This window comes from Macrosteles quadrilineatus, unplaced genomic scaffold (assembly GCF_028750875.1).
Source record: "Macrosteles quadrilineatus isolate MER2022 unplaced genomic scaffold, UCM_ALF_1.0 Scaffold_3__2_contigs__length_128488019, whole genome shotgun sequence".
Taxonomy (NCBI): Eukaryota; Metazoa; Arthropoda; class Insecta; order Hemiptera; family Cicadellidae; genus Macrosteles; species Macrosteles quadrilineatus.
In genome coordinates, this window is record NW_026542596.1 from 85,229,614 (window position 1) to 85,247,642 (window position 18,029).

At 31.7% G+C, this 18,029-nt stretch overlaps 1 protein-coding gene across 1 annotated transcript in view; it reads left to right on the plus strand.

Annotated features, from left to right (window-relative positions):
- The first annotated feature begins 319 nt into the window (after nt 1-319).
- The window catches only part of LOC128988859 (pyrokinin-1 receptor-like), a 66,213-nt gene continuing 48,503 nt past the window's right edge, over nt 320-18,029 (plus strand). Inside the window, exon 1 of the mRNA XM_054410578.1 lies at nt 320-463. The gene's annotated coding sequence lies outside the window, so the exon portion shown is untranslated. The remainder of the gene's footprint in view (nt 464-18,029) is intronic.

The following is an 18,029-nucleotide window of genomic DNA, read 5'->3' on the forward strand; positions in this document are numbered from 1 at the left end:
TGTTTAAACACGCAGGCTACTCTATATATCCATCTTATTGATGACTCCCGCGCTTTACACGTGACCTTTTAATGATCAGCTGGTGATCAGCTGTTGATCAGCGACGCCACCGTGTAGAGAGGTGGTGATTGATGACGATGATGACGCCTGGCGTCGCGACGCACGCACGCGCCAACACGTGACGACGCGCACACTTCAGTATCGGCGTCGCTCTCGTCCAACCACTATCGCACCTCTCATCTCTAAATTCTTCGTCATCTTAGAACTATCGATAACTATTGGATTTTACTCTCAAACTTTCTCTGTGTTCACTAATAAATGTTTTGATATTCCACATAATAAAATATGTATGAAATAAGTGGTTAACTGTAATTCGTAAATTGTGTTGCGTTCAAAAACTGTGCAATGGGGACGATTTGGGATAAACCGTTAGGATTGAGCTACGGGAAAATGGTTTTGAAAGGTAAGACATTTGTTTTAAGCTATGCTAGTTTACGGCTTAAGATTTAATCACAAAAACTAGGAGTATTTTTTGATGTGTGGTTAACAAATTGAAACAAAGGATTCCACAATTTCACTAATATGGACTGATTCGTTGATTGTCAATGCTTGCCATAATGGATTCAAAAATATGGGTAAGGTGTAAATATGCGTGAACACGCGTGTTTTAAGTTCCTTTCAAGATAATTTGGATAACGTATTATGGAGCATGTATGTAGGCCAATAATGTATACATTAGGTGCAATTAGCACATTGTTTAGATATATAACACAAATTGTAATGCAAGGCTTTTAACATTGAAGATGAATTGTTTCTTCTTTCTAAAAGAAACAAATACTTTGCTTTATGGTTTTTATCATTTAAAAACCCACAATAACGAAATGTACTATTTTTTGTTTGTTTTAATTTATAGGACTGTAAGACTGTCACTCCTCTCATTCCAATCAATTTCATAAACTTTTGAATTTTCAAAACATACATAACTACATAATAATTTATGCAATCAAATGCCTTTACTAATAAAACCAACGCATTAATAGAATGCCGTGTGAGCTCATCTAGTATTTATAAAACTAATGACATTAGTCATAGAAAGTAAGGTTTTAAACATTTTAAAGGATCGTAAAGAGGAAGATTAGTTGTTCGTTTAATTTATTAGAATCACAATTAATTTTGTTTTGATATATATGTGAAGTAATGAGTGGGCTAAAGTACTCATAGAGTAGTACATTTTCTTGGGACTATTATCAAAATAGACCATGGTTAATGTGTTTACAATTTCGTTACATTATAGAAAAATAACTATACTTTGAATTTTGTATGGATGAATAAAGTTGGGTAAAAAATATACGAAATTTAGTTAACTGAGATTAAATAATAAAATAATTATTGTAAGAAATCATTTTTCTAAAGTTTTTCACCTTCAACTTTATGTAGGTACACTACTATAAGCAAGAAATTAAACTTTCTTTTTAGTAAAAGGAGATAACCAAGACTAAATTCTTTTTTACAAACGAATCTTTCTTAACGATACATAATATAAAATTAAAATAAAGTAGAAATAATAGTTATAATTACATAGCTATTTAAAAAGGTAAATATATTATTGTAATGCTATAGCAGTAAGCATATTGGCTAGTAACTTTTGAAATTCCATTTTAATAGAAACGCAATTCAACGAACGAAACACTTGTATTTCTATCGCAGATTGGTATTTGTAATCGAGCAGGTTGGTACGATTGGCGTGTTGTACTTTCATTTCAGCTGGTCGATCTAAACGGAAAGTGAGGATGTTCTCTCGACGGAGGAAAGTTTTTTCACCCAAAGTAAACTCAACCTTAGATTTAAGTGTGTAACATAATATTTAAGCAAAACACAGTTGAGGTCATTGAGTGCGATTACTTAAAGATAAAATTTATTCGGTAGCCAAAAATATAAGTTGTGAATTTTTTAATACCTTTCTTAGACATGTCGTCTAACATAATGTGCACCCATTGTTATGAAATCGAGTCTTTAACTACCTTAATACCTAATTACCTAAACGTTAATTGGTGAGAAAATAGATAATGTAGGAGAATGAAGATCGTAGAAAAACGCATATAGGTAGCATCAAAACAATACATGCATTTGAGGAAAGTGCTGGTACAGTTGTTAGACTTCTTTCTGTGCCAGGAACGTTGGTAAATAACCCACAAATAACCTGTGATGCTTAGTTTTGTGATAATTTTGTGTCCCTGTGGTTCGGGACCGACCTTGAACTGCTGCACGCCTATTTTAACAACGCTAGTTGTAAGCATCTTAAGCGAGGACAATTAATTTTTCTGTATTGGATAACTCACTTCATAAAACCAATCCATTGTTAGTATTTTATTTACATCTGAGCTATGTATTTACTTAGCTATTACTTTCTTAGTATCTACTTACTACATATTTACTTAGCTCACTTACTCCAAACCTGGTTGGCATAGTTAAAAAGTACGTTTTAATATAATTATATAATATACAGTGTGTTAAAAATTTCCCGTAACGGCTAAATATTTATTAACCAACATAGATGTATGCAGTGGTACAGTTTTGTATCTAGATATTTATTATAAAAATCTACCTTTTTAATCAATTATCAGTTTTCCTCTTCTCCAGGGGGACGGCCCACAAGGTAAGAAGAAGAATTAAGAAAATCCTCAATGCTATTATAGGTTGATATAAACGTAGAAAAGGTATTTACTAGTAAAATACAATGCCGCAAATTGTTACTCAAACAACCGAGTGAAAAATTGCAGCCGTTCAAATATATCTTGAAACTGCCATTTTGAATCTTTGAATGGCTGTTATTTTTATTCAGTTGTTATTTTGAGTTCAAATATGTGGCATTGTATTCTTATAACTAGCATACCTTAATATATGTATTCTAATAAGACCTTTAATTTGATGTGTATATTGACATATGTATATGTTTATGATTTTCTTCCGACTTCTAGAGGCCCCTCCCTGAGGAGGTAGCTTACGATAGCAATGCAAATTCAACGCATCTTTGAATAGCTGTAATTGTTGACTCGGTAGTCCGTTTGAGTTTAAATTTGTGGAATTGTATTTTACTAGTGAATACCTTTAATTTTACGCACATATAAACCTAAGCTTACGTTAAAGATCTTCTTCTTACTCGTTGTAAGCCGTTCTCCTGGAAGAGAGGGAAATTGATAGTTGCTTAAAAAGGTGGGTTTTTATTATTAATATCAAGATACAAAACTGTAGCACTGTATCAAATCTATGTTGGTTAAAAAAAATAGTGAGCCGACAATTGGTCATTCGCCTATTGGGTCTGATGATGATTGGAGTGTCCAATCGAAATCGATCACCACTTAGCATCTTTTTTGTATATTTACGTCTTGTGAGAAACAGTTTAAGCGTTATAAAGACGTTTCATTTATTTACTTTTCGTTTTTTAACACACCGTATGTTTGTTACTATGAACGGACATACATAAGCTTTGTCCAGTAAATTTTGTATATATTTCTCGATCTTTGTTTAAGGGGAATAAGCAACTCTCTTATGGATTTATTTTTTAAACCAATACTAATATTAGTTTACAAACTTGGTTACGCATTGATATAACGTAAGCTATAACGTATGTGTATTAACAAATGGACAACTAGCTGTAACGTAATTAATTTCAATCTAATATGACAACTAATTAAAATTAATCATGACAAATCAATTAAAGAATAAAGTGCATATTTCTCAAAACAGATTGAATTCGGATAATGTTCTGAAAATAAAATTCCGGAACAGGTGTGACTAACTGCGTAAAATTAAATCTTATTGACTCTAGATTTTTATCGTTCACATTTACAACGGTAAGTAATAAAATGATCACTTATAGTAAACACTTCATCTAATATTACATAGTATTTCTTAAACAGGATTAATAATTTATTTATTTACTTATTTATTTATTTTTTTATTTTTTAAATACACGGCAAACGCCATTTTACAAGAGAGTTGAGTTGAGATTAATAAAAATTTGTTGTGAAATAGTTAAGTGCGATCAATAATTAAATATTTAACAAGTATGAAATACTAATAAATAATATGAAATATAATAATATGAAATACGATAAGAACACAGTTTTGATGAATAAATATACATGATTTACAGGACGTGACAGCTAAACGGGCATTTTGCACGAAAAACAATATAAATAGACAATTTAACAACAAAAACAATCATAAATAGACTATTAACAACGAAAACTACATAACAAACCATTTTGAACAAGACAATATAGATCATTTACAACAAAAACAATACTGACATGTAAAGTAAAATAATTGGCTTAGCCGAATAGATGTTGTTTACGAAAATAAATCTTACTTAGAAGTTTGCGATTTTTCTCAACAGGACTTAATTCAGTAAACAATAATAGTTTTTAATACATTTTTCTAAAGCGGAAACCCTCTTTCACCACCCAACCACTATATACTTAAGCTAATCAGTATGTAATGACCAAAACATTATGTCAAAACTAGTTTAGGTACATTAGCATGAATCTGGATGATATTCAACTGAACTTGCGAATCACTACACAGAAGTTCCAGCAATACAAATAGAGGTGGTTTATCTAGTAGCCAACCTATTGATTAATACCTGTAGAAGAAACTTTGACTTACATTAATCAATGTAAGCTTACAGTGTATATGTGACTCGCTTATTAAGAAATATGTTTACAAAAAGTATTTTAAAAGAAAAGTAAGCTAATCACAGTCTAAGCAGTTTTTTACCAATGAATGTATTTAATAGCGTAATCAAAGTTCTGAAAATGTTTGGTATGATTGTGTTAAATAAAAAAATATGAGTTATAAAGAATTGAAATAAGTAAAAATATGTTTATTAAAATATATAATATTAAAATAAATGTTAATGACTGGATCAAGTGGATTGCAATATCTTTAGTGTTTGCAGTAAAAGATAATTGCTAAAAAAATCCAACACTCCAAAGGAAATTCTTTGGACCTACTTTAGTTTATTCAATTACTAGTGAACCTGTGCGGCTATATGCCCCGCAAAATATCATATGAATTTTGTTTTTAAATGTACCAATTTTAAGGATCAGAATTTTCCTGTGTTTTGCTAGAATTTTGGAAGTGTCAAACAACGTGTTTTTTACAATAAAAATTTTATCTCTAAATTGAATGCAGAGCAAACCATCAACATCAAAGGGATTGTGTAAAAAAACTAAAGCTTAACAAATTAACAAATTGTAAAATACCCAAGTAACAATTGTAACTAAAAAAATAATTAAAAAAATATAAAAAACGCATATTCTTCTAAATTATTCAAATCTCACATTTCTTAAAACTTGTGTTCAAAGTAAGAAATAGTAAACAATAACAATTAGCCGTATTGAAATGCGCATACTTAATCTCTTATTCGTAACTATAAAATAAGTCAAGAATAAAAACACTGCATTTACAAATTTATAAACCTGTAATTGTACATTTCAGTTTTGATGCTATTGCCAATCAATACTTAAAACAAAAACGATTACAGGAGGTTCATACATATAACATTTACGATATTCAGATGAAGATTTGAGTATTTTGGAAGCGTCATTCAGTTGACAATAGTTCAGGGTGAACTTTGAACAATGGTTACTGCAGAGTGGACATGCAAGGACGAGCTGCATGACAAAGCACATTTTATACTGGAGAGTTCAGAGTCAGCATCAGATATTGGCGACTGTCTCGTCGAAGTATTATCCCACATACTTCTGTTTACGAAGAAAGGGTAAAGAGTTTTCAAGGTACGGGAAATAGTTTGGTCAGCAAAAACTGCATCTTTGACAAAGAACTTGGGAGAAAGAACTGGTATTTTTCAGGTTTTATCATTGTATAGATGTATAACCACTTTAATGTATTAACAATTTCATTCATTTGGGTAAAAAAAATCATTAATGTTAATCAGGACTTTCACAGTTTTTTTCTAATGTAAATTCGAACAATTTTTAATATTTACCTAATTTGTAATACAATTTAACCACATCTACAGAAGACTTAGAAATTTTTTTTTTTTTTAATATAATGGTTTAGGAAATTAGGATACAGCAAGTAATTTACCATAAAGATAAATGAGTGCAAAGTGATATCATAAATTGTCATAGAATAAACTGTAATAAACTGTTATATACTATTTTGTTTAGCAAGGTAGAACCATTCAAATGGCAAGTAACCACTTTTTTACACTATTGACTTTCGTTACCTTTGTGCAGGGGAACGGTAAAAACCCTTGCCTTATTACCACTCATACCATACTTGGTAGACCATTAAACACCATTTATTTGTATCCCTATCGCAAGTATCATCTGGATCCATAATCAGCCTATGTTGGTTCGACTGAAGAACAACTCTATATCCACTTGGCCACCTAGAATGTCAATTAAACTTGAACTAGATCTATGAACTGAGAAGAGTCAACGGGAAAAATGTGTTAAGTCACTTTTTGTGAATTTTACAAAATAGGGTTTTTAAGATTTGAATTTTGTGTAGTAAAAGTAAGTAAAAGTAGTAAAACATTGAAATTTGGCACAAGTGTGGAGAAAACACTTTGTAAAATGTAAAAATATTAAAAACACAAAACAACGATGAATTTTTAAGCCAAACATATTTTATTGGCTTGAGCACACTGTTTATTCGGGAGAAAAAGTGCTTATTCTCCTTTATGCAGCAGCAAAAAACCTGTTATGTAACTCTCGGACTTAACACGTTCTTTCCTTTTTATTAAGAACTTAAAAATCTTTTTTCCGTATTGGTTTCCCGGAATACTATGACAGGCAAACGAAACAACACATCAGCTGTCTGGTCAGATAAAACACTATTACTCCAAAACAGCCACCAGAATGCAGCACAACCACGATATGAGTAAAACGTAACTTGACACGTTTTTACCGTTGACTCCTTGTTTATTTTATATTTAATATAAAATAAACAACAGTGTAAAAAATTAACAAACATACCTAATAGATGTTTCGCTTCTCGAGACCCAGATGAAAAGATTTGATGAAAGAACTTAATTCAAAACAAAAACAGTAATCGCTAACTTAAAACACAAATATTAACTGAGCGAACATTTTCAGTAACTTTTGAACCCCGACTTTAGAAGCTAATGAAGTTAATAGTGTAGGAGTTTATAGCATAGCACATCAACAGGAGTTTATGTATAGAAAGTACCTACTTACATAAAAGTTAGTAAGTTTTTATGGGTCTCTTCATTTTAATTAATTTTTCCTACAGTTACCTAACAATGTACCTTGAACCCTGTGGTTATTTCTGATTTGAGAAAGCAAATTGGCCAATTTGCTCATCAGTGATGAGCAGCTTATGTTAACATTGTCTCACTCTAATTACTTTGTCTCACTCCAGATTTGCAACGTGAAGGCACGAAATAGTGAGCGCGTAACATGCAGGCAACGTCGTATGCGCGCAAAATACGTTGGCAGCACTGGTTGTAAATTAGCTGGTCAGCTGTTGTACTGTCGTATTTGTCACTTCACATTAAATGTTATATTAAAAGTTCACTTCTGTGTAAAAATAGGTTATGTTTCTTCACCAATTTATTTGTTTTATGGTAACTGTAGGAAAATTATAATGTGCAACTCGAGTTCAAAGTACAATTGCCTCACTCGAGAAACCATTCCTCACTCGCCAACGGCTCGTGAGTAAGGATTTCTCTCGAGTGAGTCAATTGCTCACTTTTCTCACTAGTTGCACAAATAACTATTGACTTTATGTGAGTTTTATTCTACGTCGCCTCTGCATTACCAATGAATGGACAGCTGATCTTGTCTTTAAACTAAAAGTATTAAAATTTTAATTTCAATTGAGTTATAAATCAAATATGAAGACCATAAATGAGGGAAAAAGAATACGTTTACTTATGATAACCTTATAGGTTACAATTATTCAGAAATTACTGCATTTTTTATATTAAGTTGTTTCGTTAAGATTTAATATTATGAGAACACAATGATGTTGAACAGAATAAGAAAGGTTGGTTGGAATAATTTTACATCAGTAACTATAATAAGTATACTTTAAGTTAAAGTGGTAAACCTTAGAGAAATAAAATTCCTGGAAGACGTTTTCATCTACGTTCAGTGTTAACATTGACACAGTCCACGTGTATGATTTGCAAACATTGCCTTATTCACACAGCTAATTACATCAACGTTAGCATTAAAAGTCGATGTAAAAATTAATTTTCAAAGAAACTAATTTAAAACAAAATATAATTTCCTTGAAATAACCAATTTCGAAGGTCCATAAAGTTGGCCCCCCCCATTTAAGCACTAACGTAAAAAATGGTACCAATCGTTAGTGCTACGTTAGTGCTGGTTAGTGCTGAAATCCCCAACGTTAGTGCTCTTTTGGTTCAAGTGTTATTATTAAAAAACTGTGGGTGGGGCCAACTTTATATAAAGTTAGCCCCCCCCAGTACAAATAATTGAGCACTAACGTCAAAAATGGTACCAATCGTTAGTGCTACGTTAGTGCTGGTTAGTGCTGAAATCACCAACGTTAGTGCTCTTTTGGTTCAAGTGTTATTATTAAAAATCTGTGGGGGGGGCCAACTTTATATAAAGTTAGCCCCCCCCCAGTACAAAAAATCGAGCACTAACGTAAAAAATGGTACCAATCGTTAGTGCTACGTTAGTGCTGGTTAGTGCTGAAATCCCCAACGTTAGTGCTCTTTTGGTTCAAGTGTTATTATTAAAAAACTGTGGGTGGGGCCAACTTTATATAAAGTTAGCCCCCCCCAGTACAAATAATTGAGCACTAACGTCAAAAATGGTACCAATCGTTAGTGCTACGTTAGTGCTGGTTAGTGCTGAAATCACCAACGTTAGTGCTCTTTTGGTTCAAGTGTTATTATTAAAAATCTGTGGGGGGGGCCAACTTTATATAAAGTTAGCCCCCCCCAGTACAAAAAATCGAGCACTAACGTCAAAAATGGTACCAATCGTTAGTGCTACGTTAGTGCTGGTTAGTGCTGAAATCACCAACGTTAGTGCTCTTTTGGTTCAAGTGTTATTATAAAAAAACTGTGGGTGGTGCCAACTTTATATAAAGTTAGCCCCCCCCCCCCAGTATAAAAAATCGAGCACTAACGTCAAAAATTGTACAAATCGTTAGTGTAACGTTAGTGCCGGTTAGTTTCAAAGAACCATTGATTATTTTCAAAGATAATATATTATTGTTTACTGTATAAACCAATTCTTGGGTTAATTTGCAAATTGTGTGTAGGCTATATATACATATGTGTGTGTATGTGGAGTGTGTATGTATATGCCTACCCTATGAATGATGTATGTGTATATACGTAATCGTGTAGGTAAGGTTAGGCAATAGCCTAAAAAATATATGTAGTGTAGTAGAATAAATAATAATGAAAGTAAACCACTCTGAATGAGCTTTTATGTTTCTAATCTTTTGTACGAATGCGTTTTGTATGTAATTTATTATGTAGTGGAATGTAGACGGTCAGACCCATATGTGCGTAAAATACAATTTGTAAGTTTGTAAACTATTTTGTAAAATAAAAAACTATTCTTATCTTATCTTAGTGCTGGTTAGTGCTAAAATACCCCTTAGTGCTCTTTTGGTTCAAGTGTTATTAACCGGAAATAGTTTACACTTTGTGGAATGGCGAATCGATGAAATTACTAGTTTAGATAGTAAAGCACGGCAGCTGCGGCCACTAGGGCTGCCCCCCACCCCGAGACGGCGGCGTCTCTGAGGTTGCCTGGTCAAAGGATACCGCGGCGCCAGTCTGCAGGGCAGGGATGGTGGTGGGGGCATGCCAAATGGTAGGGGTATCTTATGCGCATGTAATTTGAGTGGTCCTAGTTATAAATTTGTGAAACTTGGAAGAGTGTTGACTCTTGGGAGTTATATGATTTCATTCACCTTTGATCGTCTTCAATGATTGTATAACTAACTAAAGGTAAGTGTTTTTACTTTAAGTTTTGACCACAATACAATACAATGTAAATGCTCCCGTTGGGGATTTCAGCACTAACCAGCACTAACGTAGCACTAACGATTGGTACAATTTTTGACGTTAGTGCTCAATTATTGTACTGGGGGGGGGGGGGCTAACTTTATATAAAGTTGGCCCCACCCACCGTTTTTTAATAATAACGCTTGAATCAAAAGAGCACTAACGTTGGTGATTTCAGCACTAACCAGCACTAACGTAGCACTAACGATTGGTACCATTTTTGACGTTAGTGCTCAATTATTTGTACTGGGGGGGCTAACTTTATATAAAGTTGGCCCCACCCACAGTTTTTTAATAATAACACTTGAACCAAAAGAGCACTAACGTTGGGGATTTCAGCACTAACCAGCACTAACGTAGCACTAACGATTGGTACCATTTTTGACGTTAGTGCTCAATTATTTGTACTGGGGGGGGCTAACTTTATATAAAGTTGGCCCCACCCACAGTTTTTTAATAATAACACTTGAACCAAAAAAGCACTAACGTTGGGGATTTCAGCACTAACCAGCACTAACGTAGCACTAACGATTGGTACCATTTTTGTCGTTAGTGCTTAAATGGGGGGGGCCAACTTTATGGACCTCAATTTCGATATCAATTACGTGAAAAGTGAAGTTTAACTATTTTTAAAATAGTTATTTCTCAATTAAAAAGTCTCTCCTGAAGGTTAATCATAATTATAAATAAGTATCGTAGTTTTGGTATGATGGTAATCTAGAAATAATTAAATTAACGCGATATAATGAAGTAATTATGAGACGGTTTCACTGAATTGAAAAAGTTAGCGAAAGTTGTTTTGACGTTGTTTCATCAGAATATCACAGGGTTACAATTAGGAGAAAAATTTGACGGTTCATTTGATGGCAGGAATTTTCCGATGTTATTAAAATATGGAAATGAACTTCGTCTCACCTCCATACAAATGACAACGTTTGCGGACAGAATGTTTTTGACCTTTTCTACTATCTTTATCCTCTTAACCACCTTTATCCTCTTCATTCTTGTTTATCTCTGTTGGAGGGATGAACCTAATTTAATCGCTTTTCCCGCTGCATGAAGTTTGGGTTTTAGAGGTTTTACTTGAGGTAGGGAATGTAAAATTTACTTTCATAAAACTATGTTATTGTAATATAATCCTAAAAGAAGTATTGAATTATCTTATCTTACGATATACAGTGTATACATTTATGTCAGTTAATTTTATTAAATTTATATCACACATCTAGTCTCTAAAACATAGTTTTCCACAAAATTCTAATTCTGATGCTTTATAAAGGTACTGAAGTTTTATACAAATTATGATAACACATAATTCAACACCAACTCCTAGTTCGATTTATTGATTGTGATAATTACTAACCGGACCACAAATTACAATATGTTATGTATTAAAATGTTTGTTTGATCCAAATATTTCTAGTGGTTTTACAACCTTGAGAGAACAGAATGACAGAAACACCTTTTAACGGTTTTAGTTTTGCCTTAGACAGTGTGCTAAACACATGTCAGTGTACGTAAACATAGCTATCATAAAACAGCACACAACTACTTATTAAATACCAGACCACCAAACAACGTAGATACACCGAACCTTATATTTTTAGGTGTTATCTTTTCAAATACGAATAGATCAATCTCAATTTTGATATAGACTACCTCCTTAAACATTACGGTGTTGTTGACTTACAAACTACATAAACTCTTTACAAAGTGCAGGGTTCTCTTTTACTGGGCGACAGAAAGAACATCCAATGGCATGTTTGGTTCTGTCTCAGTCGTCACCAAAGTTCAACCACCGTGAGACATGTACTCTTTCGACCCCCCCCCCTCACTTGCTATCCTCCTTATAACCCCCCCCTTATAACCCCCCTCCAACCAACTCGACATCGTACAACTCCCCTGAGAATAACTGATCAAATATCTCCTCGTTAGTCTCAAAGCATAATTTTTACATAAAAATGTCTCTCCGGAAATATAGTTTTTCATAGACTCAAAGGAAACCTATACTTGTCACTTTTTCAGTTGCTTGTGACTGAAAAAGAAATAAATATATTTTTTTGTTCCACCTATTAGATGTGTTTTGGTTGCAATAAACAACCTTTTCAATTGTTATGTTTGCAAATTGGTATGAGCATATTTCAGTTTTAAAATTTTTTTAGTATAGAACAATATTAAATAAATAAATCTATTAATATTTTAAGCTAAAATATTCACTCGTAATTTATATAATAGATTTTTGAATTATGTTGTTTATGGAGTGTATGATTATTGTAGGCCTGCATTTTGTTAATCTTCCACAAAAAAACTCGTTCTTTTCGTATTATTGTTGGCACAAAATAGCAATCCCTTTATTTACACGCTTTTTAAACACAAATCGCTTTTCGAACTTAATCATTAATCATAAATAGTATACATTACGAGTAATAATTAAGAATTAATGAGTGTTTCAAAACTTAATAAAGCTCCTAAAAGGTATATAATTAAGTTAAAATGAAGAAATTCCAATACCGAGTTGAGGTGAAAAGTTTCAAGAGGTAAAGCGATATCGGATTTTCTGCTCTGACAGTTTTATAAGATAGCTTTACCTTCTTTACTTCTCAGCTTACGTTAATATTGTAAAACTTGGCTTCCCTTTTGAACTATGTTTCATGTTATACAACTAATTGTGTTTAACAAATAATGAGTATGTTCTTCTAGCCAAGGGTTTATTCTGGTACTTACTCGTACTCTTTTACCTTTATGTTTCAAGAGCATCTACCTGACTGTAAAATGTTAACTGGCTCTAAAGCAAGGATGCTTTAAAGAAGCGGAATAGCACTGTATTTTTAACAAAGCATTCTGCTGTAAAAATTAATTATTTTACTTGAGACCTGAAGGAAGAAAGAGCTAAATCCAGAATAATCTTATTGGCCACTTAAATATCACCACGCATGAAACTGGTTTAAATTCAAAGTTTCCAGAGAAAGTAGCTTTCACTCATTGTATCCCTAATACATCAGGAAAATGATGATCATGTTTGGCTTCTCTCAAACAAAATATTCCTTCCCAGCTGTTTATTAACTTCTTTATTAGGTAAAGTCATTTGAAGAAGAGGGGCACCACTCTTCTACAGCGGTTAGTTTTGGTCCGATTATAATAACCTAACCTAATAAAACAAAACCGCTATATCACATTTCAAAGCAGTAGAAAATTCTTAAAAAAGACCCATTAGGTATTTTGTCCAACTAAAACTTATATATACACTTCTAAATTCATAATACGTTCGTGTAATAGAGAAATCCAATTTTCTCTTGTATTCTTGGGTCAGTTGGAGCTGGGGTAGTAAGTAGCAGTTACCTTGGAAACAGACATAATATGCTTCTTACGTTGTAAACGATGTACACTGCTAGGGATTCTTATTTAAAATTGCATCTAAACTTACTCTTCAGTTGCGTGGTTCTAAATTAGCACATGAACCTTTCAACAGTATTAACCATTAAATGCGTTTTATTTGTGCATCCATGCAATTAGTATTATTTTGCCGCGTAAGAACCAGCCGAAAACCTCATAGGCCTAATTTACAAGTTTTACACATCTGTAATTTTTTGTTCTTTTGTAAAACTACATGCATCAACTTAAAAATTCTTAAACATTCTAAAGTTGACTAGATATCGAAATTGAGAAGTATTTTGATTCAGGGAGTTATATTGTGCACTGATAAAAACGCTGTTATGCCATCAATAATATTAGCATGTATACAGTTTAGTTTTGCATTATAAACCTATGTATAGGCTGTGAAACGAAAAGTTTGCTATTTTGAAAATAATACACGACACGCATCAAAATAATCTAACAATTTGAAATCCCGCATCTGCAACAAATACATAATCTTAAAATAATGTCAGAGTCCCACTTGATTTCAACCAACCATAACAAAAGGGTGTAACATAAAAATAATCGGTTAATTTCGTTAAAGAAATTTTATTTGGAATAATAATTAAAATTGATTCTTGATATTTTCCATTATTATTTAAGTAACTAAATCAAAGTAATCGCCTAATTAGTAAAAATTTTTATTTACCCCTCTCCTCTGCCTTTAGAGGAGAGGGGTAAATAAAAATTTTTACTAATTAGATTAACAAACCATCACCTTACTAATATAATAAATGTGAAAGTTTGTTTGTTTGTTTGTTTGTTTGTTTGTTTGTTTATTTGTTTGTTTGTTTGTTTGTGTGTTTGATTGTTTGAAGTTCAATCACGCATAAACTACTGGAGGGATTGGGCTGAAATTTGGCATGATGATAGCTCACATTCCTGATTAACATATCATTATAGAGCCCCAGTGGCTCTGTAGTTCCCCATGTTAACCTTATGAGTATTCATAATTAAAGGGGATTAAAGAATTTAGTCAGCTGTTTTAACTATTTTTTGTCCCTCCTTTTTGTTCTGATTAATCCGAATTCAATGAGGGTCAGGATTATTTCTTTTTAATATGTATTCTTAATGACTGTAGATTTTCAAAATTGTAAAGTGGTCAATATGTATGGTATATAAATTAAAAGCAGCAACCCCTTCGTGGTACACCCCGTTACACTTTATATTAAACGTAGGTATTAATTTAGCTTCCTTTATAAAATTAATTTATAAAACACAACATTAAATCTGTATACTGCAATTTAAATCATGTTCGAAATGCAATTCGATAGTAAAGTTATAGTTGTTCTTTTTTAAAAAGATTCAAATGATAATGGACACTTATGTTTATTCAAATTTTGTTTATAATTGAATACAATCTTTAATTTATGTAGTAAAATCAAAACTGCTCTGTCTAAAAGTAAAATATCTTAGAGTTTTTATTACCCTTACAAATTCGAGACTTTAATGTACTTAAATAATAAATGCAAACTAATTAGCAAAGCTGATGCTCTTTTGAAGTTTTTGCGATGATATAAAAAATAATTTACTTTGTCCTTTGACAATGTTCTCGAAACAATTATTAAAATCTTGGTAATTGGGTTCTAGCTCGATATAAGTAATTTACTATTACTATTCTATTAGCCACGTGTTTCTCAAAGTAATAAGCTCAGTGCCTTAAGTGATTAAACCACAAGTTCCAGATCATCTAACTACTTCGAAGTTATAGATACTGTAGCATAATTATTGCTTTAGTAATCGATATGGTATTTAATATATAATTAAAAAGGTTGTATTGTAGTGTTAAAATTGTAGTTAAAATATTGTAGTGTCTGAAGGCTCGGGCTAAATAAATATATTCTGCTAATCATAATTGTTAGTAAATATTATTTAAGTGTGAATATTTTAATACATTTTTAGCTTTAGATTAATATGGATGAACACTAATCAAAATGACATGCTTATAATAGAGTAACAAAAGTAATATTTTAACACAGGATTATCGAACTAACCTTAAACAATAAGCTGTCTATAAAAAAAGGTCATAAACAAACTGATTATTTTTTAAATTATTTATTCTCCGATTAACGCTTAAATACTAGTATGCGTCTGAATCATCTAATACAAAAACTAAATAAAATGCTAAACTTTAAAAATGTAATTTTATTTAAAGATTCAACAATTTGTAAAAGGTAAATATAGAAGTTTGTTTTAGGAACAAACAAATAATAAATTCGGTTACATAAGCAATGCATGAGTGGAAAGCCTGCAAATAAAATCCTTTCCATGTAGAGAATAAATTATGCAATCAACACAATAACACAGTCATACTGTTAGGCTTTCAGGCAACGTTTTTTGTCCACATGTTGCCAAAAGTTGTATTCCATGAGTTGAAGTATTTATGACAAATATTTATAAACGAATAAGTTCAGTTACAAGTGTGCAAAATATCTTTCTGCGAAATTATTCGGTGAATGTGCATTATAAAAATGAAATTTATTAAATTTTGCTGATTTAGAGTTCAAGGCAATAAATTGTTGTGTGAAAATTGCAAAAGTATGTAATATGTTTTGAACTCTCGGTAAATTTATTAAAAACAAGATCCATATTTTATTAGCAATGACATTTCAAAACAAGTTTGAATGCTTCACAATTGCCTAGGCTACCAAAATGTTTGCAATCTATAGAATTGTATGGCCACTGGTTCGACTCCAAGTGAATTGATTTCTGGACCAAATGCATTTAGTCAACGATAACCGAACAAAATGGAGGGTAAGTCAGTATAATGCCCTTATTCTTAAGAAGACGTAAAAAATGAAAATACTTTGGATAAAAACTAATAAAGAATGTAAAAAATAACTATATTACAATTTTAAATAGAATTTCTACGCTCGGAACATTTTTAGCTATGCCCAAAAAATTTAATCTAGTAGGCTGTAATAAATAATCCCTTTCGCAATTATTTGAAGCTATATTCTTTACTACAATGTTCATAACCAACAATCTAAAAACCTAAAACTATGTATTTGATTTGCAAATCATAGATCACACAAACTGTAAGTAAGTATGATGCAAATGTATAAGGACACGCCATTATGTTTAGGTGACCATGTAAGCATGTTCGAAGGTGGCACGCTATGATGGTATAGTTTATAGTTAACGATGTAGTGTGGCTTTTAACGACCACGCCTTTAAGTGGTAAGCATCAGCATACATTACGATAATAGTAGTTCATGCTTATGGTACCTAAATATTCTGTGAAATAATTCGATAAATACGATCATAGATTAAAAGAAGTAGACTATACTCCTTAATACTCCTGTCTATACTACTCCTGTCTATACTCCTGTCTGTACTTACCCCTGTCTATACTCCTTTTATCTATGGTAGGATGTACATTTTCCCCAGGCCACTGACAACATTAAAACTCTTTATGAATGTCTAAAACAGTGTTAATCAATTCATCGCCAATTCATTGATTATTGATTTATTTATTATTACTTATTTATTTAGTTTTTTTTATATTTTTTAATGTTGCAGCAAGCGCGAAAACTATTATAATTAAAGAACAAAGTAAAAGAAGTTTTAAATAAACTATGTTTCGTAGTTTTTTTAGTTAAAATACATCTTATAATTAAAGGTAATTATAGAAATGAGAAAGAAGTTAAAATGAAAATTCACCTATTCAAACAATCATAAAATCCAAATTTGAAACATAATCGAGTATCCATTTGTGAACAAGTAAATGATCAATACACAAATGAGGTACAAACATAATCAAAATCTTTGATACATCCCACATCCATGTATTAATATCATTCACTAAACATCAATAGACGTTTCCTTTCATACTGGTTTATTGTTTATTGCCGTGAGAAATTTGTCTATTTTCGAATGATATGGATCTTGTAATTCTGTTTAACAAAGTTCAAAGCATAAGGAACTGACGTGAATTTTGGTCTTCTTAAAGCAAGCTATTTATTTTTATTTCGAGGTTTTAGAACAATAATATTGCTTAACAAATTTTGAAACATTTTTGATATTTCCTTGTATTAAACTAAAGTTAATTTAAGGGTATACGGAAAGTATATTACTTAGCTAGTTGTGAATAATCTTACTAATATTATAAATGTGAAAGTTTGTGTGTTTGTTTGTTTGTTTGTTTGTGTGTTTGAAGTTTAATCATGCATAAACCACTGGACGGACTGGGTTGAAATTTGGCATTATGATAGCTTACATTCCCGATTAACATATAGGCATATTCTTATCTCAAAAATCCTTTCGGGCTCCGCCCCAGTGGCTCTGTAATTCTCCATGTTAACCTTATGAGTATTCATATTTAAAGGGAATTAAAGAATTTAGTCAGCTGTTTCAACTAAAAAAGTTGGTTCTATGATATGGAAAAGCATTAAAAAGTTATAAGATTTACCAACAGGGTGCAGCACTATATTTTTTTTTTTTGCATTTATGAAAACAGCTAATTTGAACTAAGCAGCAACAAAAAACTGTGATTCGCAATGAGAACTGTCAAAGTAGGATTGTTTACAGTTATGTTTATGTTTTTCATTTCATGAATAAT